At 25.7% G+C, this 27,300-nt stretch overlaps 1 protein-coding gene across 1 annotated transcript in view; it reads left to right on the top strand.

The window, feature by feature from the left end:
* The window catches only part of LOC107454468 (vesicular glutamate transporter 1-like), a 184,148-nt gene that overhangs the window by 19,692 nt on the left and 137,156 nt on the right, over positions 1–27,300 (top strand). The window lies entirely within an intron of this gene.

Below are 27,300 nucleotides of genomic sequence, written 5' to 3'. Positions count from 1 at the left end.
ATATTGTCCTAGGACCCGACTTTTGCTGAATTGGCCTTGATAATTAACCTCAAAATGGGTGATGTTACATATCGTCCGTAATTTGCAATTTACATCAATTTAGTAATATTTGAAAAAAAATATAACACCAATTCTACATAACAGCCAATTTTTATGCTTTTCTCTGAATACCAATAGTTGAATTTAAAAGAAATTTACGGTAGTTCCCCATATCCCATACATTAAGCAAAAAAATAAAAGTTTTGAGAACTCCATCTAACTCGCAACTCATTATAGGTTTTTAAGATATTTTAAATGGCCCAGACCCTGAGCTTCTGCCTGATTGAGCTCAATATACATTTCATTTTTACAAAAAAACTAACAACAAAAATTTTAAATTTATTTTCAAACTCTTGTCTCAAACCAAATCCTCTTTTGAAAAGCATAACAACTAAATTATTTCAATAAGCTATGCATATTTGTCTGACATATCTCTATAATGCATTCAAAAACATTTATGCACCAGGACACGCATCTGAGCCGCACTATATATGCAGTTGACATCCATAAAACTTATTCAGACATTAAACCTAATGTCTATTACCATGTAAGCTTTAATGGACTCTTCCAAGTCTATGCTCTAAAAGAAGGATTTAGGAGTAAATTGACATCAATGTGGGCCCTTTTTGTACGAAAACCACGCAAATTTTAAGCGCCATTAAAAGTGATAGCTCCTTTATAGTCATTACGGCGCCACTGTAATGAATCCCTGTTTAGCTATTTGCATGTAAACAACGTAGAGGACTGAAACTGGTATACAAGAAATTACTTGTCTGGTATTTGCTGATTCGTCCCTAGGGAATCGGAATCGTATGCTATCAGGTAACTTTGTTTCTTTCGTCATCTTAATTTACATCATGTTTTGTAAATAGAAAGAATTAGAATAAAATTAGTTTTTTTTTTAAAGAAACGGTAGAATTAAGATAGTTAACACTCGATGTTAAACATTCATTTTTGATAATGGGAAATAAACTTATTATTATCTTGAAGTTTTATACTGTTTTGAGGAATATAAACACATTTCAATTGTTAAAGAACTAATGAAACTAATTCAACTAACGATTCTACTAACGATGACGAAACTAACGATTCAACTGATCTAATAAATTTTTCCAAGTATAAAATTATACATTTTATTACATGTGCTTAAATCTAACTAAAGTTTCACTAAAAAATACTAGTTAACTAATTTATTTCGTAAGGAAAATCAGCTAAAATCTTAGTCACTATTAAAAACTCTAAATTCTGCTAAAATAGTTAAAAGCTTTAACATTAGAGATTAGGACTTAAATTGATATTCCATTAGATATAAATTAGCTTCCTGTTAGCTTATATTAAGTTACATCCGAATTAATAAGTAAGAGATCATAATGTTTTATTGAGTATATGTAATTATTATTGCTGCATTTAGCTCATTTGATTTTAGTACAATTTCCTTTCAAGATAAATTTTTATACTCTAGCACTTTCACTGTCGCAAAACGTAACTGAACTATTATTAGCTCTAAATTTATTAAAACCTACGAAAAACAATAGTTACGTGAGCTCCTCTTTGAAGTTAATTTCAAAATTTGATAGCAAAATGTATTCTTGCTATATTCAATTGTGCTTAATGAAAACTTTTAAACTTAAATTTTTTATAAATCGTAACAAAAGGAATTAGAAACATTATTTTTATACATGAGAAAACAGTAATTGTATTTCGATAAAGAAATTTATTTTTTGTTCAAGATTACTTTCTGAAAATAGTTGTAAACCCAGGATTAAAAAGCAGGTGTTTAATTTATATAAGAGAAAAATTCATTCATCACTTCATTTTTCTAAAAAAACGAAATATAAAGGATCAATTCTCTTCGTAGCTGTAGTATATTCCTTTAATATTAATTTCCACCCAGATGATAAACCCATCCACCCCATTAAGCATGATTACACCCATCATACATAAGTTATTGTATTTTAATATAAAGAGTCTCTTAAAATAAAATAAAAATTTGTAAGTTATAGACATTCACTTCAAAAGTAGAATAAAAGTTAAGAGTTTCTTCAGCCTGGAAGAAATCAAAATATGCAATGGTAAATGCAAGCCGAATACCCTTCGTCAAGCATGTGAAAATATTAGATAATTTCGCTAGCAATAGCTACTGATTATTGTAACGTAACTACCACTACGATTATGAAACATAAATTCACTAGTATATAAGACGTGTTAAATTACCTGAATATGTATTATAATTTTTATCTCATTTTTAGAAACTAGAAACATATTATAAGCACTAATTGTAATTCTAAATATTTGTAACTAATTGATAATATTTGTAACGTATTGCAAATATTTGTAACTAAAACGTAAAATAATTAAAATAAAAGAATGATTATATTCTCCAACGAGTTAACAAAATAGAGATAATCAATTTTAAGTTAGGGAAATTCAATAAAGATTTGATTATAAATCTTCCAATAAGTTTGCTTTAAAAGATTATAAAAGTCAAATATAGAGAGTCAAACGAAACAAATCCTCAACAGGTCACAAGAAATTTTGTTGGGAGTCGTGGCAACAATTTCCATTTTAAACAATCGCTGTTAGGATTATATTTTGTAAAATTATGCTTGTGAGAAATGTACTTCATTTATTTTTTATGGGTATCATTATTACTCGTGATTACACTTCATAATTTTAAAGACATTTTTTAAGTAAATAAATATAACAAATTATTAAAAAATTAGTTCTAAAATAGGCTACTAAAGTTCATAAAGTAATTTACAACTTCTCTATAAACTTAGTTTGCATCAGATCTTTCCTTCAATTAAAGTTATGATTTTTTTATCATATTAATAACTAACAATTTATTTTTAGTTCTTAATTATTTATGTTAGTTCTTTCGTTCCCTTTTCCTTAAAATTGAGTCAGAATCACCTTTCTGAAAATACGTTACTATTTCTTTAATGCAATTAATAATATTCGAATTATTAATCCTTTGCAAATAATTTATAACTATCTCTTTTCCTAAATGTGTCTGTTACAACATCAAATAATTATAACAACTGCTATTATTTGGTCACAATCCACAATTTGAGCCTCTTGCATGAAAAATAATAATAATACATATTCCCTCTCTCTCTCTCTCTCTATCTATCTATCCATCTATCTATCTATCTTTAAAGTCACAACGATACAACATCTGACTACATCAGAGGCAAAAAAATATATGTTCCATCGATTTGTATGGTGATTTTGCATGGTTATATGACTGATTTTGTATGCTGATAAGAGTAACGAATTAACCACTTTGCTCAGTCTTTCATATATGATATTAAACTATAGCTATGCATTTTTCAGAATTATTATTTTTACAGAAATGTTACATGTCTTCTAATCTTAAATCCTTTATTGAAGTAGCTGAAGCTGTTTTTCCTTTGTTTGTGTTCTTTTCATTATATATTCTAGCCCAAAAAATCGAATTTCTATCCTTTAGACAGTTCGAATAGTTTATAGACATACGCGTTTTTGAACAAATATAATTTCAGTTGCAAAAATTTCACCATATCTTAAAAATAATTTTTATTTACTTATCTTAGACAAGTAATACAAGATAAAAATGCTTGTTATAGATGCTTGCATTACGAAAAGTTCATTAACGTCTTCCTAATCTTTTCAAACCCAAAGCTAATTAGTCTGAAGTAGTCGTTCTTTCTTATAATTCTTCATTGTTATAGTTAGTTCTAACGAAGTTCTATGTTTTCTTACAAATGATGAAAAATGCATCCTTATTATACCTAAAACTGAATCCATGGTTATTTTTAAAAAGGAAAACTTAGACAAAACTATAATTTTTAAAATCAAAGTTGAAGATTTTATTCTAAAAACTAAAAATGACTAATACATAACTTGGCTTTCAAATTATGCTCAAATTTTGAATGTTCAGAGTCTATCACCGTAATAAGTTAATAGACTCGAAAATTTATTTTTAAATTTTGTTCACATTTTTTATGTTTCGAATCTTTGATCTAAATTAGAAATAGTTTATGATTGAAAATTAATTTTTAGAATATGTAAGTATTTTTACTTAAACTAATAAATTTCTTATGACTGAAAATTTACTTTTAAAATATGTTTAAATCATGCATGTTTAAACTCTTTAATCTATATTAGCAAATAATTTATGGGACAAAATAAATTTATATTTATGTATATTTTTATAAGTTTTACATAAAAACTAAGAATTATATCTTGATTGCTACAGAGATTTCTTATACGGATAAAAGAATTTAATTTATAGTTTTAAGCCTATTATCATGCAAAGTTTATGTAAAGATTCTGAAAAAATATAATTTACCAGCTTTATAATTTTAAAACTATTTACAAAAAGTTTAAAATTTACAAATTAAGCAAAATGAACTAACGCACATAACTTAAAATTCAAATGCACTATTCCTTTTAACTTGACACTTTTAATTGCTAAACACTTACATGGTTCAATATTTGAACAGTTTCATAGGGTTTAATTGCTGAGAAGTTAATTGTAATTGAAATATAAAACTGGTAATTGATAATTGTTTGATAATTATTCGAATACGATTAGAAGTAAAACAAAGTAGTCAATATATAATAATTAGTATAATATAATTAATATCAAAGACAATTTTTTGAAAAAATTCGGTAATGAATTAATTAATTGAAAAATGCTAAGAGATTGAAAATTTAAACACTTACATGATTTAACAATTTCATAGGGTTCAATTGCTAAGCAATTAATTGTAAATAAAACTGTTTGCGTAATAAACTTTTATAATGTTTTAAAATCACAAACTATAAAATCTACGATTCAAATACAAAGAAAGTATCAGAACAGGATTGCGTAAAGTTAAAGAAGTTTGCTAATTATCTGAATACGTAAAAAAAAGCAGTTGATATTTAATATTTAGATAATATCAAAGACAATTCCTTGAAAAAATTCGGTCATCAATTACTTAGTTAGAAAATGTTTAGAGCTTATTTGATTTTTTATGTTTATGCGTTTGCAATTTTTGCAAATAAGGGAAATTGCGCCTATAATTTTTCAATAAAATGAACTGAAGCTTTAAGGATTTTTTGTTATTCAAATCTAGTACCCGACTTATAATAACTGAATAATTAATATTAAAATTCCATTATTAATATTAAATCATTAGTTACTGTTAAAAAACCGGGAATACAGAACTATACAGTTTTGTAACCATTTACAACTAGTAGTACTAGCAAAATAAAAATAAAACTTAAACGAGAGTTAGAGCTTCGTGGGGGCTGCGCCATTTATGCGTGGATTATAGTTTTGTATTCCTATAGTCTATAGCAGTGGTTAATAGCTGGCAGCCCGCGGGCCACATCAGGCCCACGAAGCCTTTTTTCTGTGCCCCTCGAAATAAATTATATTAGTTGTCATTTTTTTGCGGGCAATTTTCGTAGAAATCTTTATGGGTTTAAAATACTTTTCTTTCGTTAAAAAAAAACTAATTTCTTCGTTGCACATTAATTGTTTAATTCATAAGTGCACATAAAAGTTATTTACAGAATTATAAGCCAGAATTTTTTAATATGCAAGAAAATATTCTTTTAAATCTACTTCTTATTTTAATTTGTAATTCAATACTTTTGCTTTGTACAATTTGATAAAAATATGACAGTAATATTAAATGTTCCTTTAAGCATAAAAGAGTCCTATATAAAATTTTGATAAAGTTGTGGCCAGCCATTTGACTGGTGTTTTTAATTGAGCCCCCCCCCCCCTCATGTAAGTTGGAAACCCCTGGTCTGGAGTCACCAATTAAAGAGTGCAGGACACTAGAAACTTTTCATGTATTAAAGGAATGAAAAAATTATTGTGGTGTTAATGCTGGGATTCAAATTCCTGTTCTGCTGGTCAAGATATTGACCGAGTAGATTTTTCAGCTACATCATGTGCCCAGCTTCACGGAACAAAATAGCTTCATAAGTTATTGCGGATAGAATTCCGGTTGTTAAACCGTATTAGGTAAAAACAGTCAATAGACATTTTTTTTTAATATTTAACAGTTTTAATATTATCCAATTTATGGTTATTTAAATGTTTATGTTGAATATGCTAAAATAATAATGAAACAAATTGCTATTTAACCCTTTTTACCGAAAAATTTCTAACATTATAGCCACTTTCAAAGCATCTTGATAACTTAGTGAACTGTCAGTATCCTCTACTCTTCTAAATTTCAAATATTATTGCATCGGCCTTCTTATTTCATTTTTATAACAGTCGTTGAACAGCCGATCAAATGTTGGATTTACGACTACTAATGTTTAACTCCGTAGCCTTGTAATTTTGCACCAATACAGAAGACAAGGAAGCTACTGGATCAGTACCCCCAGAAAACTTTGTTAACCCTTTTTACCGAAAAATTTCGAACATTATAGTCACTTTCGAAGCATCTTGATAACTTTGTGACTGTCAGATTTCTCTTCTAAATTTCATATTTAGTTATTTTGGTTATTAAATTTTCTATCAACTTTGAGCGTATAATTACAACATAAAAAGGTTTACCAATCTATATTACGTTGCATGAAGTGTCATTTTTATTTTTTAACTCAAAAAAGTAATAATTTATCAATTAAGAGTTGAGTCCTAGCAGTTATCAGCATATATCATTTTCGAATTTCCAGTCTTGTTTACTAATGAACCCTAGATAAATCGTTAAGTTAGTATTGATCTGAAAGTTAGTTAACGATGCAGATGACGCTATCAACAACAGGATTGGTGACTGATACTTACACCTTAAATCACTTTGATTGATGTGACAACATGAAGATAAATCACAGATTGATAAGAATTTATTGCCAGTATATAAGAGAGATTTAAACGTTCCGAGAATCATGATTGTTTAGCTTTTAATGAATGTTTTGTATAATAGTTGAAACAATTAGTTCGAAAAAAAAATTTTATAATGAAAATCCTAAGATATCATTTATTGATTCAGAAAAGGATTTATACTTGTTTATTTATATAATTTATTCTTGCACCGTTATATCAAGGAATTGGTAAACTATAATTATAAAACTATAATTGTATGTGCTTTAATTGTATGAACTAGACATAAGACATTTGTACTGCGTTTTATTCAGAGTACAATCTTTTTATCACAAATATTTTTGTCTCAAATATATATCATACATATTATAGTATGACTTACTTCAACAAAATGGGTATAGACTATGACAAAATCTTATAAAATGTATATGCTTAAAGTATTACTAATATAAAAAAATTCAGAAAAAGGCGCATTAACAATTTCAAAAGATTTTTAATTCATTTATAAATAGTTTTCGTATCCATTCTACCTGAATAAATCTAATACTTTTGGTAATAGTTTAGTTTTAATTCTATAAAAAAATATTATATCCTATATAAATTATATTCTGTAATATATTCTATATTCTATAATACATTCTATAATATGTTTTATATTCTATAATATATTCTATATTCCATAATGCATTCTATAATATGTTTTATATTCTAAAAATATTTTCTATATTCTATTATATATTATGTTAAATTATGTTCTATAAAAAAATTTACTCCATAAAAAATGTCATTTTCTTCAATAAAAAAATAACTGCATCATTTTTTTGTCAAAAATTCATTACTATAATTTTTTTTTATTTTAATCTTCAAGGATAATTTATAATGATTAAAAAATTTTATTGTCTTTGAAAAGTCCTTTTTAAATTTAATTATTTATAAGGGTGCAGTAGAATATTGCAGTGTTGCCATTTTGCTTCTCTTGTAGTGAAGATAATTCCAGTTGAACTTTTCTATGGTATCATTAAAGTGCAACATAAAACAGTTCCTTAATAATCTGCATATTTTTCCTTCAAATAATGAAAATAAAATTCATTGTAATCAAAAAAGAACTCAAAAAGCTTTTTACCGAATTTATTTTAAGAGCTACCCTATTTAATTAATTTGCAGGGTAACTAGCACAGAGTAATACTACAAATAATAACATGTTACAACAAAAATTTAAATCGGTTGAAAATATTAATAAATATATGCACTTCTATTAACCCTGTGTTGCAGATGGGACACCGTTGTCCAGTTGATATATTTTTAACACTCTAGTAACAATTATAAAGCTAAGTCTAATAGTAACTGAAAAAAGTTTATTAGATTGTGGGAATTGTACTTGCACTGAAATATCTAATCCAAAAAATTGCCTTCTTTTTTTTCATTCTTGTAAAAGAATTTATTAATTATTGATTTTTTAATAAGAAAATTCATTGATGAGTAACTGTTTCTCTTAGCTATAAATAACTGCAAATAAGTGCAAGTTGGAAAAATCATTGTTTGGAAATGAGCTGTGATGGAAGATTTTACCTTTAACGCAGAAAAAGACACCAATACTCCTTGATGTACTTCATAACCATTCATAACCAAATTATTTCAATGATAAATATAATATTTTCCACTTATTTTGATTTAAAATAATGCAAACGAATGAATAAAAATTTTTGTGTCAAAGAGTTAAACTCTTCAAATAAGTTATTCAATTGAAATATAGCAATGCGTTAATTAAAATGGAATTGGAAACAAAACGCGTACCTTATTTTGGAAAGTAAAAGGATTTATACTTTCAACAGACAAAACGATTTAGGAAAATTATTTGGTTGATATACTGCATTACATAAGTTAAAATCAAAAGCAGAACACATGTATAAAAGTTCAAAGAAAATTCACTTTGTATGCTTTTAATCAAAACATATTTTTTACTAGAAAAGCTGTGCAATTTTCCATTAAAGTCATGATGATCTTTCATATAAGAGGTTACTTTTCGTTCCTCATTACTTTTGGAGTAAAAGGCTAAGATTAAAAGATGCCCGTATTATTCAGAAGAGATACTTACGTTAATGAGAAATTCGAAATGTTAAGAAGTAATCAGGCTGTTGCAACATTTCCACCAAGAATGGAACTGCGGTGATGTTGAATTACGAACACGTTTTCGGGGAAAATTATTCTCCACAGCTCTTCATATTTTCAAAGTTTTCTTAAGTATTTAAAAGTGAAAGTACTTCTTTTCTAAAGAAAACTGTTTACGTTTATTCATTTAATAACGAGGCCTTAAGAGATGCTGTTAGGAATATCTTTGTACTAGAGCTAGTACTTTTCACAATTTAAAAATGTCTCAGAAAATTACTTCAGTTTTAATAAGAAAATTACAAATTAAATAAGATCCTGGTGCTGAAAATGTGCAGACATGGGAAAGATGCAGAAAACCGCATAATTTACAGTTGTCCGTATAATTGCTGACAATCAGAATACTTATAAAATAATATACTGTTGTAAATAATAACTGTAAATGAACTAATACTGTAAATAAGCTTTTATGTACTGCTTATTTTTTACGTAACTTTACCAGATTTTTTAATTCTGAAAATCCTTTTATAAACTAATCTCTGACGTGTCTGAAAAGGGGGGCCCAAGCTTTGCAAACCAAAATTAAACTTCATGAAAGATGCAATGCAGAACAAATGGCTACATTAAATATAATCATCATTAAATATGACAAATGTTTATTTAAGAATATTCCACAAAATGAATGATATGACTATAAAGCTCGAGTAGGATGGAATATGTTAAGGGAAGTGCTAAAGAATGTGTTGAATAATATGCTAAAGAAGGTGTTAAAGAATATGTTAAAGAACGTTCTAACCTGAGCTTATTCAAATTCTGGAATTCAGAGGTACGCTGTAAAATAATTCCGGATCAAATTACGATAAATAGTACCGGCATTTTGGGGGCCAAAATTTTTTTCTCTAAAATTCATTTTCGGTGTTTGAAATTTTGCGGAACAGGGAATCTGATATACTATAATTTTTACAATAGTATGAATCACAATAACTAAATAAATATTACAGTACTCTATAAATAAATATTATTGTTGTACACAATCTTAGCATGCAAATTCTTAGGTCATATTTTAACATAATTTTAAAAATATTTCCTCATATTCGATGAAGTTTTGAATATAGATGTAATGCAACGTAGTAAAAATCTTCCTTCTAATAATTTAAAAATTGCAGTTAAAACAAGACAGAAAAAGAAATGTGGGTAACGGCTTTATCGTTTCTTAGATCGTATGCGCATTCCTAGAATTCATATTCTTTGGTTGTATTGAAACATAATTTTAAAATTTTAAAAACATTTCCCTATAATTTGAATGACACTCCTGATGATGAATATCAAATTAAAAGTGGAAAGGCGGTCAAACTCTAAATGAAAGATTACATTATTCTAGTTTTAACTTATAAATTTATGGGATGAAATAAAAATATAAAAATGTGTTATCGGTAACGCTTTTATAGGATATATTTCTCAGGTTCTTACTTCGTATAGTTTCAAAAATTCTATTTTTTTTAGTAGTTTCTAATTTTTCTTAAATTATACATTATATAATACTTAAATATGAATATTATTAAATTAAATAATATTCATCTCAGTGATAATGCAGATAGTTTCATGCTTTTGTCAAGAAAATTTTCAAGCTGACTGCAAACCTTCATTTAATATATATGATATTATTACCTCCTTTTTCATAAATTATAAGTAATATAAATACAGCATACTATAAAAAAAAGTTCAGATCAAATTGCAGTATAAAGCACCGGCACTTATGAAGCATCATTCATTAAATCCATTTTATAGTAAAAACCATAAAATTCAAATTTACTGCAAAATATCATGCTATAATATCTGAATTTTCTATTATAACATGTTCCACTAAAGAAAAAAAGATTCTACGATAAAAAGAAATCACCGGCACCCTTGGCACTTTATAACCATAATTTGATCCGGAATTTTCTGCAGCTCAGAGTGAAATCTTAATTGTCAATTTTAATGCATAAAGCTTTATTTTGTATAAACTAAATATTGCAACATCTAACATAAACTATTAATTAAGTATAACTAATATTTTATTTTTAAGCAAATGGAAATAAGTGGAATTGGAGTTGAAATGTAATAATTGCTGTAAAACACATTTAAACCCACTTTTTCAATTTTTTACTGCAACGAAAATTACACAGCCTTCATATTATTTCTTTAAGACAAATTTATTCTCTCAGCATAGTTTTAAAGGAATTAAATAAGTGAAAAATAATAAAAACAAAAATTCGTTTCAAAAAGAGAAATTAAGCACCTTTTTTCAAAAAAGAGAAGAAAAAGTATCATTTGGAGACGAAATAGTTGCTATTTTTAATTACTTCAACCTCGTAATTTGAAAAGAAATGCAGTACAAATTTTTCAGCAGACTATAATTTTTTGATTCGTGCTTTAAAGGCAAAAATAATATCATTTTTTAAAGAATGTGTTATTTAAGAGTTAATGATAAGTTTCAGAGATACGCAAATGAAAGAGAAATATTAGTCAGAGATACGCAAATAATAGAGAGTTAAATTCTAGTATTAATAGGTTACTTTAATTTGTATTTAAAACATTGATTGCTATGATGTTTTTCTTTTTCTTAATTAGCTAATTAATCTTTCGGAAGCAAAGTTGTCCAAATGATTCCAACTACTACAACCTCTGCCTATTTTTTAAAAACTTCTAATACGTCAGCCTTTTTTAAAAACGTCACATGAAAAAAAAGATAACGGGAAGATTTTTATAAAATAACTTTTCAGCACAAAATATATTCGTGAAATGTCGCATAATGTAATCGAAAAGAATGTAATGAAAAATAGCAATCAAGAAATTTCAAATAATTTTATTTCATTTTGTATGAGCTACAATCTTTTGTTGTCTAAAAATGTTCTTATTAACATTCTTCCACCTAAGTCTATAATTCAATTTATTCATGATTTTACAAATAATGAATCTTAGTTACATGGTCTCATCATTGTAATTTTTTTTGAAAATTTTCTTGTTTAGTAGTTTGAAATAGATTAGATTATTTTTCAATCTTTGTCCACTTCTGACATAAAGCATCGCTTTCTTATTACTATTTATTGTTATTATTTATTAATTCAATGTTTATCTTAATTAATTTATTATTTTATGTTTATTTAATTTATACTTTTCAAACCTAAGGCACTATCTTTTATTTATCTTTTCCATTATCGTTTTTCAATTATGTCTTGGTTACACGGCCACATCAGTGCTCTTCTTTTAAAAAGTGTTCTTTTTTTAAAAGTTTCTCAGTGTTCTTAAGTAGATATGCTTAATTTTCAATATTTGTCTACCTTTGACTGAAAGTATCTTCTTTTTTACCTTTATTTATTTAGTTAATATTTGTATACTTAATTTTATATTTTTTGTTCACATTTATTTTTTTTTATATTATTCAAACCTAATTTACTATTTTTATTTTATTTATCTCTCTCATTTTCTTTATCCTAATTATATCTATGTTGAATAATGGTAATGTAAAACCCAAATTAAAATCATCAAACTTTTTCAAATTATTTCAAAAATTTAAAAAAAAAATTTATTTTGCTTTAAAAAATTTTAGCAATTTTAATGACTAAAATTGCGTTAAAATAATAGGTTACCTTCGAAATGTACTTAAACCATGTATCCTCCAAAACGTCCCTTTTACAAATTTCTGAAAATTAATTTTATCGGTTTTAATTACAAACACTTCAATTTATCTTGTTTAACTAAAATAATTCTTTCTAGAAGATAAAGCTTTATTTTCCAGAGATCTTTAATCAGCATATTTAAGGAAAAATAATTCTTCCATTTCAACTATTATTTTAAGAATCAGAGTATATTAATACACTCTAAAAGAAAAAATATATTTCCGTCATAAAATGGTTTTAGCACCTTATGTTAACTGTGAAACAATTCTTTAATTTAAGTTCATTTTTCATTCCTAGGGTTCAGACTAGAAAAAATAGAAAGCAATCGAAAATATCGTAGTTTTAAAAGAACAATTTAAAAAATGGTTTTCTCAAGTGAGAAAAAATAATATAAAGTGTTGAGAAAACGATTGTTGAGACATTTTAAATTATCGACCCTATCTTTTTAAGTAACATGTTTCTAAATGAAGTGAACAGGTTGATTTTTAAATTCATAACCCACAAAAGAATATGTGTCACTACTGCGAATATATCTTTATGTTTCATTGATTACACGATTTTAAATAATTTTAGCAATTTTTGCCATTTACATTTTTCAACAGCCGTTTGGTGAAACCTTAGAGAAAAATTCTTTGAATTTGTGCTTTTTAAAGTTGAATTTAAAATGCATAAAATGCTTCATTATTTCGAAAATGTTTTTTAATACGAAGTTATTTATGTAAGTATAAATACTTAGAAAATGCTACTTTAACGCTACAATATTTTTAATCTCCTACAAAAAAATGCATGACTGCGTAAAATTTTCATAATTCTATTAACAAATAATATCTTCTGCGAAATAAAACATAAGATAATAATTTTAATTACTTTATCATTAAAGATTTTAAATCTTTTGATAAAAGCATTTTTTAGTATTTTATCCTAAATATTTTTAAATCTTTTAACATATCAAAGCATAAGCATTGAAAGTTTTGCTGCATCAGACTAAATAGTCCAATTAAAATAAAGTAGTAAATTTCTAAACATCTCAGAAAATAAGTTCGTAAGAAGCAAAATATATTATCTTTTTAAAAAATAATCTAAGAGCAGTTTAATGAGTAAAAGAAATTAAAATAAAAAAGTATTTCATTTTCTTCGTTTGAAGTCCTCTTTCCCATCTAAGTTATTTCTTGTATTGCAGTTAGAGCTCATTTCGAATCTTAAAGAATCCGAAGAATCTTGTTTGAGATCGCCAAACTTGACGTTAAAAGTCATTTCTGCTCGTTTAGTATCTCCATGGCGCCTAAAAAAATCCACTTCCTTGGATAGAAAGGTATTTTCGAAATGTGGAATTAAATATAGAACCCACGCATAATCTTAACCGTTTTCTATCTCCTTAACAAAGTTAGATAAAGTTCTAACGTCATGAAAAATATTTGTCTTTATTAAGAAAAAATAAAACTTTGTTTTAATTCAAATTTCCCTTAAATAAAAGGATTAAAAAAAGATATAAAAAATAGTTTTTATATATCTTGTATGTCTAAATTTAAAGAAATTAATAATAGTTACATATAAGAAGTTAATGAAAAAAGTAAAATAATCCTTTTCTCCGTTCATACTTTCTTAAAACTAACCAAAACAAACTCTTAAAGTTGAATAGCAAATTTAAGGAAATTTTTTATAATTTAATCAAATATATGCTATCCGCTTGTATCGGCAAATATCCGCTTGCTGAAGTGAAGTTTTCAAAACTACGTTGTTACAGCATTCTTTGCAATGAAATAGTTTTAAATTCGATTTGATAAGACTGCTTCTGACAAAATATAGTCAACAGATATTTCAATTGATTTAAAATAATCAAAATGAAACTGTGGTAAAATATAATTAAATTAAATAGATTACTTCAAAACATATTTTGTTTATATTTTCATTCACCTGGCATAAAAGAGCTCAAATGTCTTATTGTAACTAGGTTTATAAAGTAAGGAAGCTAACAAACAATTCTGGTCGGTTTATTAATTGACATTATTTAAAATGTCTTCATTATTTTAACCATTTTTAAAGTATGATAAAGGTATTCAGGGCTATATATGATGGTTAAAGGGCTATGTAGGGCTAGAAGGGTACTTTAATTCCTTATATGGAAATTACGTCATCGATCAGCTAGATATTATTATTATTCTGAGTAGTCAAGAACAAATTCCACGCTGAGAAAAATAGTATGGTCAATACTATCAGAAAAGGGTTAAGTTTACCGCGTTTCTGGCTCTATGGAAACACCAAAAAGCATATTAATTTTTAATGAGGCTTTTAGTTAACGAGTTTGCTAAAATTAAAACGGAAATATAGTTTTATAATATGCGACTAAATTTGGTAAATGTGACAAATTTGGTACTTTTATCAAGGTACCTAAGAGTATGGCGTAAAACGCATTTATTCAGCTAGATTCATTTCACATTTTTGTATTTTTTACTAAATTTGTGGCAATAAGATGTATAATTTTGAAATTCAGAATTTCCGGTAAACCATTACCATGTGAATGGAAAAATTACCAAATGTAACATTTTAACACTGTATATTTCGATTTTATCACACCGGAATTATGCTTTTTAATCAGAAATGTCAGTAACAAGCAATAAGGTAATTTAATACAATTTTTTCTATGTGCAGCACATAAGAGGGGTCTGATGATTAATATGCGAGATAATAAAATTTAAAATATATATATATATATTATGGAATCAATTTCATTTAAATTTGCAATATTTTTTTAAAAAAATCGTAGTCAAGCAGAATATAGAAATTTGTATACCTTAAAATTTTAAAGAGAAATTGTTTTTAGTGGATTATACATCAAATAATTATCATCTATTTTTAAACAAAGTTAAAGAATTTAAATAGAGTTGTAATTAAGCCAACTAATGTTTGTTGTATTTTAGCAATGGATTCTATTAATGTAACAAAACATTTGAAAATTAAACTCCTTAAGAGATACACATTTTTGGCGTGCTTCCATATTTAATTATATTCAAAATGCAGATGTTTTAAGTATTGTTTATTTAAATCGGACAAAAATATATTTTGCCAAAAGAAAACGTGTTTTGTCTGATTTCGTAACTTAAAATATATCCTTGACTTACTGATCTTAAGTTATTAAATGAAATTTTCACTAACTTCAATCAGATTGGTTCCCGAATACTTCTTCGTGAATACACAGTATAAAATTTTAAGTTAAGAGAAAAATGTGGAAGTTATCAACTGAAAGACTATTAAAATGTTGTTTCAAAATAAGAATTTGCAAAGAATTCTCCGATAAATATGTATGTTCTGTTCATATATTATTTTTTAAAAATGGATAATTTGAATAAAAAATTTTATATTTTTCTCATTTATTAGAGTGATAATTCTACTTTAAATAAAAATGCTCTATTAATGATTTATAAAAAATCAATTAAATTATTATTTCTTAATTCTAATGAGGAATTCAAATTCGTTGTTTTCATTGAATTTGTGTAATTTCCGCAATTAAATTATTTTGTACAGAATTATTTATATATTTATAAGTAATGTTTTATTTAAAAAAAATTGTTAAAAATAAATGTGTCAGTAAAAATTATTTTTAATCAATGAAACAACTAACTCTTAATACATTCATCATACTATTTCGTTTTTTGAAACATAATTTTGTGAATTTTAAACTAATATACAGTTTTTTCATTACTTAAAAAGCATTCAAACCTATTTGAGGAAATTTGTACTTTATGCATTTTTTGTTAGAAAAAAAAGAGTGAAATTAAGGAGGAAAAATTTGCATAAAATCAGTTTTGAAACCAAAACTTCCCGAAAACAAAAAGAATCACTTGTATAACAACGTAAAAATTAATGAAATTTAAATTAGATTCGATGTAAAAACATAAAATTTGCACGATTCTAACTTAATTAAATGGCTCGCGGGAAAGAAAGTGAATATTTCCTTTAGTTTTAATGTTACCAACATAATTAGAATTTCTTTTGGAAAATCAGTTGGAATTTTTTTAATAGTGCTTTCAAGTAATTAACTTTAAAAAAAAGACTGGTAAAATATTATTGAATAAAAATTCTCTTTAGGGGTTTGTTTTTGAATAATGAATTTAAATTTTTTTTTTTAAAAAAAGAAAGAGAGCGATATTTAAGCGGGTTAAAAGCAAAAGCAATCATAAGAATTAAAAAAGGGGGAAAGAAAGATGAACTAAAATAATACATTATGATGCTTACAAAATGTTTAAATGTTTCCAAAATTTAACTTGAATTTAATATATTATTTGATTTCTTTCATCAAGCATCGAAAAGTAAAAATTTAGAAATGCGTTAAAGAATCATTGAATTTATAGTTTTTTTTTTATTATTATCTCCAGAGAATCATTTTATTTTTTGAATTGAATATTTTTGAATTATTTCATTTAATTGCTGAGCTTCCTTGGAGAACAATTTCTTATTATACATTTTATTATTAAAAAAATTCTATTAAAATTTAATATATATCTTACTAGAGATTTGCAATTACAATTTATAGTTAGTTCTTTTTCATTATTTATAGACACGTTTTAGATTTTTTTCTAAATGATATTTCTTATTTCTCTTTTTATAAACTTGTTTAATGTAGCTTAAAATAAAACGAATCAAAGCAAAAGAAAATTATTAAGCATTTTTGAGGAGCAATATCTTATTATACATTTTATTTCTAAAAAAATAGTATGGGGGTAATTTAATTTACATCTTACTAAAGACTATGGTTACAATTTATAGTTCTTTTTTCCTTATTACCGGAATAATTTCATTTTTTTGTAAATGCATTTTATTTGTTTTCATAAACTTGTTCAATATTAACAGATTAAAATAAACCGAATCAAAACAAGAAAAAATTATTGAGCTTTCTTGCAGAACAATATCTTATTATACTTTTTCATTTCAGAAAGTAAATTGCATTATAATTTAATCTTACGAGAGCAAAATAAAAAGTGTAACAAGCGCTTTCTCATTTAATAATAATCATAAAACCTAATTAATCCTACTGCTGTAACATGTCAAAAAAACTGCAACCAAATCATATAACTACACTGAAAAAGTTATGGTCAAAATTACTAGAATATGGTTAAATTTACCATGTCATTGGCTCTCTAGGAAAACCAAAAAGCTCCGAAATTTTTACCGAAGCTCTCTGGTAATGGTTTGAGTAACTTTAGCAAAACATGGTTTTGTTACCATGCTGTTTGGAAGCAAATGTGGTAATTTTATCATGATACCTTTAAGCATGACATAAAAACCAGTTATCCGGTTGAATCTACTTTTCAGTTTTGTATTTTTACCAAATGTGTGATAATAAGAACTATAATTTTAAAAACCAGAATTTCCGGTATTTTCCAATAGGTAAACCATTACCTTATAAACGGAAAAATTTCCAAACGAATGATTTAAGTACCGTATATTTTAGTTTTTATTATATTTCATCGCTAACAAGCTGTAGATTGGTGTTAGCTTCAGGAATAATTGGTGTTAAGATTTAACTACACCCTCTGAAGTGTGTGTTAACTTGAACTAAAGTAATCATTCACACTATTTTTAGAGTTTTTCAACATTAAATTCGGATAAGTAATACACCGTAGCTCTTATACTGTACTTTAAAAAATACACAGTACTGTTATAAATTTTTAAATTTATTAATTCATTAAGATTAAAATAAGTGGTTAGAATGCTAGGATTATTGTCAATTCTATATCAGTCATAATTATCTATCAGTATCGTTTCCTTTTTTGTTTACAGTAATGTAAAGCACTCGTGTTGTAAAATATTAATTAAAATCCACTAAAAAGTTAGAGTTAGTCGTTAGTTGTAATTATATAAAGTTATTGTTCGAAATTATGCCAATGGCCAATTAGATTTTTAATTACTACGCAAAGCATTAATAAAGATTTTTTTAAATATAAATATAGTTTATATATTAAAAATACATTAATGATTGATATTTATTTTTGTATAATTAAATTGCATTTTTGGAGGACAATATATATTGAAAAATTTCTATACCTTAATAAAATGAAGTATATTATTTTAAATTTTCTTCATAGATATAAATAAATCCAATTTTAATGAGGCGTTGCCTCAAACAAAATATTGGTACATTTAAATTTAATAAATCTCATCGTTTTCCAGCGTATTTCCGTTTCTGGCGTCGTATTTTAGTTGCTTAAAATAAAAGCTAAATATATCATTTGCGTGGAAATGTCTTGGATATTTTAAATAGTTAAAATAGGGCATGAAAACTTACTAAGAAATGAATATTTTCGTTTATTTAAGAATGAAAAGAGAGCTATTTTTAAATATAAGAATAAATGTTACTTTATATATTGCATTTCTTAAAATAAATAATGCAGATATAATAATTTTGCTAATAAATTCATTTTTCTAGTTTAATTTAGAAGCTAATGTTGAAGCTTTACAAGCCATGAAAAAAATAAAAATCAACATTCGAATCGTCATTTCACAATCTAAAAAAAATAGTAGAATTGTTTTTATAAAAGAGAATATAATTTTTTATTCCATAATTTTGTGGAGATGAACACCTGCGTCCCATAAATAAATATATAAAAGCAAAAACGATGCGTGTTTTTCTACCAATAATTGATTTTTTCAGCGTTATTCAGTTGCGTCAAGTAAAATCAAAGAATTTTTTCCATCAAATAATCCTGGCTTTAAAAGAAATTTTAAAAAATCAATATTAATGTAGAATCAAAGAGAAGATAAATGCTTTCTTTTTGGCACATTATAATTTTTATAGAAAGCATGTTTAAGTTTAATCTCACAAAACAACGTAAACGCAACAGCGAGTTAATTTAAATCACCTGACCATCTTTTTAAGGTCGACTTTTACCAAAAATCTTTCTTTATTTTATTTTTACAATAAATAAAACTATGAACTTTACTCTTTCTAAATCCGTTTGGTTTTTACTTCTACATCAAATCAAACAGAAGTTAAGATGATTTTAAAAATCATTTATTTTAGTATTACATAGGTAATTGTGCCTTTTTCTCAAAATCAAGTTTTCATTTATTTTCCTTCATTTCAAATGCAATATCTCAAAATATTTTAATTCGAATAACTTACATTTTCGTATGAGCAGTTTCTACATATATTGTCTAAAAAATAGCTTACGAACTAATTGATTAAACAATTATACAATATTTTGCAGATAACATCAAAATAACTAAATACATTTTTTGGACTTTTTTTGCCAAATAAGTTTTAATGCTGTAATGTAATGTTGCTGTAAAATATCTAAATATTAATAATGCGTCTAATGCGTAGTCTATTCTCTTAGTTGAGTTTTAAAGTAATAATAGTGAAAAAACATTTAATTTTAACAATTTTGGGTCTAGTGTTCATCACTGGTAATAAAATTAATTTCTACTTGTCATGTTCTTACCCTAACTAAAAAGGCAATAAAATGCATAGTTACATAGACATCACCTTTGTGCTTACATTAGTGCAACATTAGTTGTACAACATTAGTACATTACATTAGTTTTTTTTTTATTATTTATCGTAGTTTAATTTCATATAAATTACAATATTTGCTAACTTCTAAATATTTAATATGTTTTCGTACTAAGCATTTCAAATGAGTAACAAAAATATTTTTAATTTAAACATTTCGTTATGGTAGTAATAAAAATTTAATTTCCTTCGCTAAGAAATTTGACTATTTTTAAATAACCATTTAACTTGTCTTTTCACAAAGCACTTTAATCTAAAGTGATTTGTGAAGCGAAAATTTAAAAATAGTAGTCTGAAGTCACACGAACTTGAGTAACAAAAATTATATAAAATTTATTGAACATAATGGAAGTAAACGTTAAAATTTAAATTAATTATTCCAGCTACGCAGCAAATTCATGACTTTAATAAACAGAAATTACATTAATGTCTATAGCTTTTTTTTCGAGATATTTAATTAAAGAATTATAGAGATAAGAGGTAAAGGTAAATTTCTATAAACCCTTTGTCAACCTGACTGAAATCTCATTATAGTAAAATAAAAGGAAAAATTTACTCAACCGAGCACTATGTTTGTATAAAAAAGAACATTTTAGCAGCTAATACTCTGCGGTTGCTTGACTCTCACGTTTTCTTTTTAATTATTCAAAACTCTCGCCATGGCGTTTTGTTTTGGCCAAGATGCAAGAAAAAAATTTCATTTTTCATTTAAAGCAGTCAGGCAAGGACAAAAGATATCTGAAATTTATCAACTCTTAATGGGACTTTCGGTTGAAGAAATATTTTGACTAAAATTATTTCCAAATAGTGAAGGAGGTTTTAATTAAGGTGAAAAAAGCTTCGCAAAAGTATGTTTTAAACGAGTATAATTGTCATGAATTAAATTTTTAGTGCTTTGAATATTAATTTAGTTTTTAGTTCATACCCTAAGTATTTACAATTTCTTTTTAAAAAAATAATAAAACAAGGTATTTTATTTACCATATTTGCTTACTCTTACACTTTTAGATTTTTACCATCTATTTGTTATGTGCTCTACAAGGTTCTTACAGATTGTACACTAAGAAAAAAAGTATAGTCAAAACTACTAGAATAAGTTAAAATTTCCCGTGTTTTTGGCTCTATGAGAACACCAAAAAGGTCGATAATTTTTATTGTACTTTGGAGTTAATTTTGGTACTTTGGAACTAATTTTAAGTACTTTGGAATTAATTTTGGTAAAATCAGCAAGAAACCATGATTTTATAATCTGCGATTTTATCACCTTAGAGCATGGAATAAAAATGTGCATGGCATTAAATTTACTCTTAAGTTTTGTAATTTTTTACTTAATGTGTGGTAATTAGAATTATACTTTTGAATTAGAATTATACTTCTGGCGAACCGTTACCACATGAACGGAAAAATTATCAAATAAATGGTTTAAATGCCGTATCTTTTGATTTTAATTACACGAATTAGGGTTTCTTTTCTAAAAATGCCATTGCCATACACTATGGTAATTCGGCAAGAATTTTGTTCACTGTGTAATATTTATTCAAAAGAGACGTTTCTTTGACGTTTGATTACCCAACGTATAATAATAATACAAAATATTTGTGTGTCTGTCTGTATTTCTCATGTATAACTCAAAACTTTCTTATGCTGGAATACAGAAGTTAGGACAGTTTTGGTTTCAAATTCTAAAATAAAAAGATAAGGAATTTTTAGTTATTTAATGCATTGCATCAATNAGTTAAATTTACTCTTAAGGTTTGTAATTTTTTACTAAATTTGTGATAATAAGAACTATACTTTTGAAAATCAGAATTTCTGCCAAAACGTTACCACATGAACGGGAAAATTATGAAATAAAGGGTTTAAATGCCGTATCTTTTGATTTTAATTACACGAATTAGGGTTTCTTTTCTAAAAATGCCATTGCCATACACTATGGTAATTCGGCAAGAATTTTGTTCACTGTGTAATATTTATTCAAAAGAGACGTTTCTTTGACGTTTGATTACCCAACGTATAATAATAATACAAAATATTTGTGTGTCTGTCTGTATTTCTCATGTATAACTCAAAACTTTCTTATGCTGGAATACAGAAGTTAGGACAGTTTTGGTTTCAAATTCTAAAATAAAAAGATAAGGAATTTTTAGTTATTTAATGCATTGCATCAATGATGCTTGTTAGCAAGCATATCTGCCCATTTCAAAAATAAGCTTCGTTGGGAAATTATCGCAAACTGTTTAATTTTGCATTGATATTTTTTGTTTCTGAAGAACAAGTATGGCACGTGTAGGTGACGTCATTGTTATATTTTAAAAACTGCTTGAATGTATTTTGTTTATAGTTACGTTTTTGAAAAGATTTTCTTTAAATTTAAGTAACCAGAGAGTAACAGAAATTTTAAAAAAGTTATATAAAGAGTGAATTTAACGGGTAAATTGCTTGGTCGTCTAAAACTTAACAATCATTTGCCGGTCCTGATTAATAGCATGTTTTTGGTCCCAAATTTTTTAATCTTTTGACATTATCTTTTAGTAATTGAAGCATAGTTCATCTTTTAATATGCATAATTATAGTTGAATTAACTTTAAGCTTAGTTAAAATTTTAATAGTAATATTATTTTTATCTTATGATTCGGACTTCTAAAAATGTGTTTTGCATTATGTAACAATGCAAAGTCACCAAGAAAGGCAAAAACTAGGTAAATTATTCGGAGTTTTTTAACTGTTATGCAATCTTCAGTTTTGTGCAATGTTTAACTATTTGATTACTTTCATATTTGCCCTTTGATTACTTTTATTAGCAGGTAATTAACTAATGCTGTTCTTTGATTATTTTTTATCTTGTACGAAGAGGTGGTAATCAAAACGTAATATACAAACTTTGCACTATTCATAATATACAGTTTTTTCTATTTCGTCAAACACTTTCTAGTAATCTTCTTCCGATAAATCCCTTGTTTTACGCTTTCAATTTTTCTTTTCTTTTAACTAACACCTTCCGTACATTCTGGTTTACTTTTACTGTTCTATTAATAGAAAGACAACAGGTTTAACAGTTAGGGCTTCTTACAATAAAAATCTTACATCCTTATGAATGAAGAAGTGTGAATATTTAGTGACGTCTTATTTTTACGATTACTGCTTCTACGAAGAATTCTCACTAAATTAGAAAATTTTTTACTATTTTATTTTATAAGTAACGTGAAATTTTAGTTGCCTAATTTCCTTTAACTATAATGTTTCATTTCATATTTCTTAAGAAAAAAAATATCTAACAGTAAGTAGATTAAGTAAGTAGATTAAGTAAGTATTATGTTTTTTTCTGGTTTGTCTACAAATATTTTTGACATTATATTTTATATTTTTGCATGTTGTTGATTTTAATCCCGAAGATTTTATTTCTTTACAAAATATGCACTTATTATAAGCCAATGAACTAATTTCAAAACCTCAAAGCTCTTCCAAGAATTTTCATGAGTGACAGTATTTTTATGATACAAATATTAATAACATTCTATAAATGAAAGTATACTATTAGCATACTAAACATAAAGTATATTATAAAGTATAAAGTATACTGAACATTAACAAAGTTTGGTATACTTTTAAACAAATCCGGATTAAATTACGGTATAAAATACCGGCTCTTTGGATGCATTATCCGTAAAATCTATTTTACAGTATATTTCATTTTTACCGTAAAATATTAATGTGTATCTTTTATAGTAATTTTTGTTAATTTTTATTATTTTTTATTTAATTTTTATTTATTTAATTCAGTAATTTTACTATAATTATTACTGTAAAAANTTAACAAAAATTACTATAAAAGATACAAATTAATATTTTACGGTAAAAATGAATTACACAGTAAAATAGATTTTACGGATAATGCACCCAAAGAGCCTGTATTTTACACCGTAATTTGATCCGGATTTTCTTTAAAGTATACTAAACTTTGCTAATGTTTAGTTTTCACTATACCATTTTAAAGTATACTTTCATTGATAGAATGTTTGTAATATTTGTATCATAAAAATACTGTCACCCTGATTGGATTGATTTTCCTGAAGTATCCTATCCCAGTTACGTTCTATAGGGTTGAGGTCTGGAAATCCGAATGGCCAATCCATCCGGTGAATATGTTAAGTTTTTAAAACAAGTCGTCTACCAGATGAGTTTCATTTAATTATTTGCTATTGTCCATTAAAATGGTATCAGGATGAATTACACACTTTAAAAACTTAACTTAAAGACTCCAAACATCATCCCTACATTCAAAAATTTAAAAAAAACTTTACAACATACGAAGTGAAGCTTGATATTCCTAATATCGATATTTATCAATTAGAATATTTGTGCAACAAAACGACATTATTGGAATCGGTAAAATCTAATTCTCGATTTCCCATGAAAAAGGTTTCTTCGAAACTTTTTACGATGCTTCATGTATAGTTTGCTTAGTAAAGAAATAATAACTTTTAAAAAAATTTCATTTTCAAACATAAATTACGTGTATTGAGATTAACGTAAAGGTCGTTATAAGTGTAAGAGGTATTTTTAATATTTCAGTGGGAAAATATTAAGAGCTATTTTTAGTGATGAATACAAGCTATGACGTAAATCTGCAAGTGCTTCGAAATTTATGTATATTTAAAAATAATAGTAAATCCCTCTAAAGTACAAAGTAGTTTTAAACTATTATAAAACAACACTTTATTTCTTATGCTCAATATACACATGAAGTGCTCTTTTGCAAAGAATCCTTATTTTGTTTGTTTTTTAAAGTATTCTGAGAAGCACAGATATAGTAAATATTTTTTAGACGTAATAAAACTATTCAGACGTGATAGTCGTATTTCTTCAAACAGAATTTTCGGGTACTAGACTCTATACATTAAACAAAATATTTTATCTAAGCCTTTTTTGAAAAATTAATACTCTACTAAAATAATATTCTTCACTTCTTAGATAATATTAGGGGGACTGGCAAGTAATGTCGTTTCATTACATTTGACATTTGTTATCATGATTTTATTTTTAATCAATAATGTATTCACCCTCGTTAGCGACAATATTTCAATGCCGGATCGAAAATGAATCAACAAAAAAAAGTGGTTTTTAAGACTATCGAACATTTAATGCACCGAAACGACATTACTTTCCAGTCCCCCTAATACAATAGCTCTTAGGCACTTCTTTTCCACAATTTACAAAAAATTTAAAATCCATCATTTAACCGTTTTTTTTTATTTCTGATAAGCACATTTGAAAATATTTATAAACAGACTTATAATATATTATTTTTCTTTTATAGACATAATGTTGTCAAATGTTAAAAGATCGAAGTTGTTCCGATATTACAAAAATCATATCAGTGCTATTTTCGTATTGAAAAAGGGGAATATGCTTTTGTTCGCTTATAATTTTGAGAATATAATTTTGAGCTGTTGAGTAGAATTTTCATTGTTACGTACATTATTTTCAAATCGTTAATAGTTTTAAGAATGTTTCTTGGGTTCAATATTTAATTCTACGTACTTTTGAAAAGTATTACCCACGCATTTTGCTTGCTGATTTGAGAAGATTTGCTTCTGAGATTCATTATTCTTCTCAAAATATTGCATGTGCATTTCGCTAATAGTATTAAATATATTTGTTGTTAAGTTTAAAATGCATTGTAACGCACTTTTTCGAAATATTCTCCATGCATCTCGTTTAATTTTTTTAGTATATTTTCTGTTGAGTTTGAAATTTATTGCTACGAACGTTCCCAAATTATTCCCCTTACATTTGAAGCAAATTCCCATAAAATTTGAGGTGAATGTATCTTACACAAATGATTCAATTTATATCTTAATACTGATATTTAATGAAACCCTCTCACACAATGCGAATTAGTTTGAAACGAATGTTAATTGCTGAAGTGACAAAAAATCTTATAATTGAATTCAAATGCATTAATACCCATATCAATACTAAAATTTAAATTGTAAATTTATCATGTTACTTTCTTTCAATAGAAATTCATTTATTATTCATTTATTTCTGATAATAATAAATCTAAATATAGTTAATTTAATAAATAATAAATTATTATATTAAATTAACTATATAAATTTTCTTTTTTATACAATATTAAATTTAAATTTAAGAAAAACTGCTTTTTAAATGAAATTAAATAATATATCATTCAAAGGATATATCGTTAATTCTTGGAATTATTTTTTAAAATTTTATATTTGAAGTTCCAATATTTGAATTAAACTAACTTTTATCCACAATTCTTTCAAATAATAAAATATATATATATATTTCTTAAACCAAAGCAATGTTTTTTGGCATTTGTAATTGGGAATACGTCCACTTAAGGGGTATTTATGTTTGTTTGTTGTTTTGAGAACATTTGTTGTTAAGTTCAATATCCATTGCTACGTAATTTACCGAAATATATCAGAAATACATTAAAGCAAATTTCCATGCATTTCTAGATAAACGTTTTGCATTTAAATGCCTTCATTTTTGACTTAAAAAAGACTACAATGACTTGAAGATAAAGCGGAATGATATTAAATTTATTATTTATGTTTTCATAATGCTGTTTTATGCATAGTTCTTCAGAAAAGTTCTTAGGGAAGTTCTTTAGGAAAGTAAGAGAGGCATTTTCAGTTGTCTTGGAGATATTGGATCAAAAATAAATTACAAAAAAAAGGAATTCACATGCATCTCTTTTTTCTTACGTTTGAAAATTTCTTATGTGCGAAAGCTATGGTATTCTTGATATATGCCTTTGTCATTAATTTCGGCTTGTTCGCCATAGAATTTAATTTATGATGTAATATTGCAGTTACAGATACGTTTTATAAATGTATACATATCTACACTAACATACTACGAAACATATTTTAATAACTATTTAATTGTACTGTCAATAATTAAAAGAATACTAGTTGAAGACGTAAATAAAATCCACAACCATGCCGTAAAAATGTATATGTTTGTACCTTTGATGAAAAGGAAAATATAAATTATAATGTAATCAAATCATTATTTCTGATTTCCATCTGATATGATTTTGCAACTTAATTCAGATAGTTGTTTGACTTTTTCTCTTATATATATATATATATATATATATATATATATATATACACGAGTTTACTCGAGAT

Source organism: Parasteatoda tepidariorum, chromosome 8 (genome assembly GCF_043381705.1).
Source record: "Parasteatoda tepidariorum isolate YZ-2023 chromosome 8, CAS_Ptep_4.0, whole genome shotgun sequence".
Lineage (NCBI taxonomy): Eukaryota > Metazoa > Arthropoda > Arachnida > Araneae > Theridiidae > Parasteatoda > Parasteatoda tepidariorum.
Note: the sequence above shows the minus strand (reverse complement) of the source record. Positions and strands in the feature narration are given on the sequence as shown.